The 3,858-nt window shown below is 46.4% G+C and overlaps 1 pseudogene; it reads left to right on the top strand.

The window, feature by feature from the left end:
* The first annotated feature begins 262 nt into the window (after positions 1-262).
* Positions 263-3,562, top strand: LOC123825452 (annotated as a pseudogene).
* Positions 3,563-3,858: the final 296 nt, after the last annotated feature.

Raw genomic sequence — 3,858 nt, 5'->3', positions numbered from 1 at the left:
CCACATGTGCAGAGCTGTATAACAGTCCACATTTAGGTATGAGCAGAAACCCATGCTTCACCATGCATTTGAGGAAAACATCTACTGTTGGGAACCACCCTGCTTGGTTTCAGAAGCTGTAACCCCCCCATGGCTAAGGCTGAGTGAGCAAACTTCAGATCATAAGCCACTAAGGAGACAGAGCCTATCTTCCTGGCAGGAGCACCACTTCTGCTCCTTTTACGTCACCCTGTCTGGCCCCCAATGCTTGATCGGTTAGCCAATGACGGGTAAGGTACCCCAAGGGGGGACGACTTAAGACAGGCATGATCACACGGAGGCTCCAGGGAAGGACTTGGCGGGCTATAGCAAAAGGGGGTGATGGACCCTGGCCCCTCAGCTTTGACATAGCCTGAGTCCTCATTCTGTTTGCAAGAAGTCTCCTAATCTCTTGGCTGCCTTACTTCCCCTGCCTGACTTAAGCCTGAAACAATGCCTTAAGCCTGAAACAATGCTGGTGGTGGGTGTCACCCTGTGCTAGAAAGGGCAGGTTCCCTAGGGCTATCAGACCTAAGAAAGAATATGTAAAATCCTGTGAAACCTGCTTTGTTTAGAATGCTCTCGATTAAATGATAAGGGTCCGAGTGAGAAGTGAGTTTGTTCTTCAAAGTTTTATGGCTCTTTAGCTATCTGACCCTGCCTCAAAATAGGCCCTCAGAATTCTTTGTATGTTTGATTCTTACTGCCTGATAATGATTAATGAGCTTTACCTGTATTCTTGGGCAAAATGAACCCAATAAAAACCTGTCAAGGCAAGGGTTGGGGCCCTCTCCCCTTGAGAGAGTAGCTGTGCCATCCCTTTTCCTCCACAGGACTCAGTAGTTCGTGTGAATTTCTCTCATGTCTCATCCATAACGCCACGGACACTATGGGCCAGTGTCTGCGTTAATCTACTATATAAAAAATAGAGGCCAGATTCATGAATGGATAAATAAAATGTGATACAGCCCTATTCTGGTAACTCAGTTGGTTGGAGCATTGTCCCTTACCCCAAAAAGTTGCGGGTTTGATCTTTGGTCAGGATACATACAGGAAGCAACCAATCAATGTTTCTCTCTCTCCCTCTCCCTCTCTCTCTCTCTCTCTCTCTCTCTCTCTCTCTCTCTCTCTCTCTCTCTCTCTCTCTCTCTCATCAATATACATGTCCTCAGCTGAGGATTAAAAAAGAAAAGAATAAATGTGATGCACACAAATAGAATATTATTCTGCCTTAAAAAAGAAATTCTTTTTTTAAAGATATTTATCTTTTAGAGAGAGGGGAAGGGAGGAAGAGAGAGAGAGAGAGAGAGAGAGAGACATCAATATGCAAGTGAAACATTGATCAGTTGCCTCTCTCATGCCCCCAGCTGGGGACCTGGCCCACAACCCAGGCATATGCCCCAACCGGGAATTGAACCTGTGACCTTTTAGTTAGCAGGTTGACATTTAACCCAATGAGCCACACCAGCCAGAGCAAAAAAGGAAATTCTGACATAATCCCACAACATGGATAAAACTTGAGGACATCATGCTAAGCAAAATAATTCAGTCACAAAAAAAGAAAAACTGTATGATTCCACTTCTCTGAGGCACCTACAACAGTCAAGCGCACAGAGACAGAGAGTAGAATACTGGGCGCCAGGGCCAGGGCACGAGGGTGGAGAGCTGGTGTGTGACGGGCTCAGGGTTTCAGTTGGGAAGATGAAAGGAGCTCTGGGGACGGAAACACAGCGTGTGAAGGTACTTAACACTCCTGAACTACTTAGAAACAGTGGAGATGGTAGATGTTATGCTATGCGTAGTCCATGTTCATAAAGTCCTAAACGGGTAGAACTACACTGGATTGCTTAGAGACTTAGACACGCAAGAAAAACTATAACGAAAGTCAAGAAGATGCTGATCACCAGTCACAGTGGTCACTGCACCTCCAGAGCAGGGGCCAGCCTGGGGTGGGGCCGGGCCCTAAGGATCCTGGCGATCTTTTATTCCTTGACCTGGATGATAGGTCTTTTAATATACATTTCTACAATAAAAGAGAAACAACACTTAGGAAATGACTTTCCAGACTGATGGGGCCCAACACAATGAATGAAAGAGATCCAGACCAAGAATTTCAAATCACTGGGGCCAGGGACGGTCCCCGCCTGCTTCCAGAGAGACAAATGCTTCCTGAGAGTCATGCCTCAGGACGGAACTGGGTTTCTCAGGGCTGTGAGAGCCAGAGAGATAGTGGTGCACACAAAATACTGAGAACAAATGACTTCCCATCTTGAATTCTCTATCCAAACTATAAGCAGGTGTGTCCAAACTTTTGGCATCACTGGGCCACACTGGAAGAAGAAGTTGTCTTGCGCCACACATTAAATCCATTGCAACATGTAATCACAAACAAATCTCATAATATTTTAAGTAAATTTATGATTTTGTGTTGGGCCACATTCATAGCTATTCTGGGACACATGCAGCTCATGGGCCACAGGTTGGACACCACAGGTGGGACACTTTGACAGTGTGAAAGTAAAATAAAGACATACTGAGACATAGCAAAGTCTCAGAAATGTACCTTTACTTATCTCAGTACTAGGGAATGACCCTAAGCAAGGGATAAAGCAAGAAAAAAGAAGGAACAGAATCCAGGAGGCTCAGGATCCAATTTGAGAGAGATGTGAGGGGGTCCCAGCGGATGGTGAAGGGGGTTCTCAAGGAGGCAGCTGTGCAGCAGGCCTGGGAATAATCACTCCCAGACACGGGCAGGTCAGAAAGCTACACAGAGGGGTCCCTAAGAAAATTTAGCCAAGGAGCAGAAAAGGGGGTGGGGGACTCGGCTTGTGTTGGTGTCCCAGAACCTGAGCCAGTCCAGCTATGGACAGGGCTTCTCCAGCCGCCCGACAGTGTCGACTCGTTTACTGGAGCAGCCGCCGTCCCTGCACCACAACAACTGCAATGACAGGGAGCAGTGTCTCCCCCGCCAGCCAGTGGCCTCAACAGTTCCTGGGTGGAGCTCCCCGTGAACAGCAGCAATGACAATGGTAATGGCAATGGGAAAAATGGGGGGCTGGGACACATCCCTTGCTCATCCTCTATCCACAATGGAGACATGGAAAAGATTCTTTGGGTTGCACAACATGAATCAGGACGGAGTAATTCAAGAGGCAGTTCTCCCTGTGACGGCCCTTCCCCACAAGAAGATGGACAAATTACATTTGATGTGGAAATGCACACCAACAGGGACCACAGCTCTCAGGCAGAAGAAGCAGCTGTAGAAGGAGGGAAAGAAGTTGACACTTTGAAGAAAAGCATAGACTGGGTGTCAGGCTCGTCCACTAGGCCTGAGAACATTCCACCTAAAGAGTTCTACCTCTGGCACCCAAAATGATCTGTTTCTTTAAGCATGAGTAAAAACAGAACCATGAAGAAAGGGAGTATTTTCTCTGCAGAATTTAAGGTGTTCATTCCATCTCTCTTCCTGTCTCATGTTTTGGCTTTGGGGCCAGGCATCTATAACGGGAAACAACTGTGCTCGCCTTCTGCCAGCACCTACTGAAGGAAAGAAGCGCCTGGGAAAGTGTGTGACCGGTAAAGCAGTGTATTGTCACAGTAGTGTATTTGAACTTGAGACCATTGTAAGCATGACCCAACCTACAACCCTATTTTTACATATCCAAGCTCCAGTAATTCTCAAATCCAGTATTTTACTCAAACTCTGTTGAGGCATTTTACTAACCTCATTCCCTTTTTGGCCTGTAAGACACTTTAGAATTTCCTAACAGAGTTTACTGTTGTTCGGAAATTTGTAAGAGCTTCTTTTCTGCAAATGCCACCAGCAGATAATAGCTTTGT

The sequence above is a fragment of the Phyllostomus hastatus genome, unplaced genomic scaffold, assembly GCF_019186645.2.
Source record: "Phyllostomus hastatus isolate PE091 unplaced genomic scaffold, TTU_PhHast_1.1 phas_contig_64, whole genome shotgun sequence".
In the NCBI taxonomy this organism is placed as follows: Eukaryota; Metazoa; Chordata; class Mammalia; order Chiroptera; family Phyllostomidae; genus Phyllostomus; species Phyllostomus hastatus.
The sequence above is the reverse complement of the archived record's forward strand: the minus strand, read 5'-3'. Positions and strand labels throughout refer to the sequence as shown.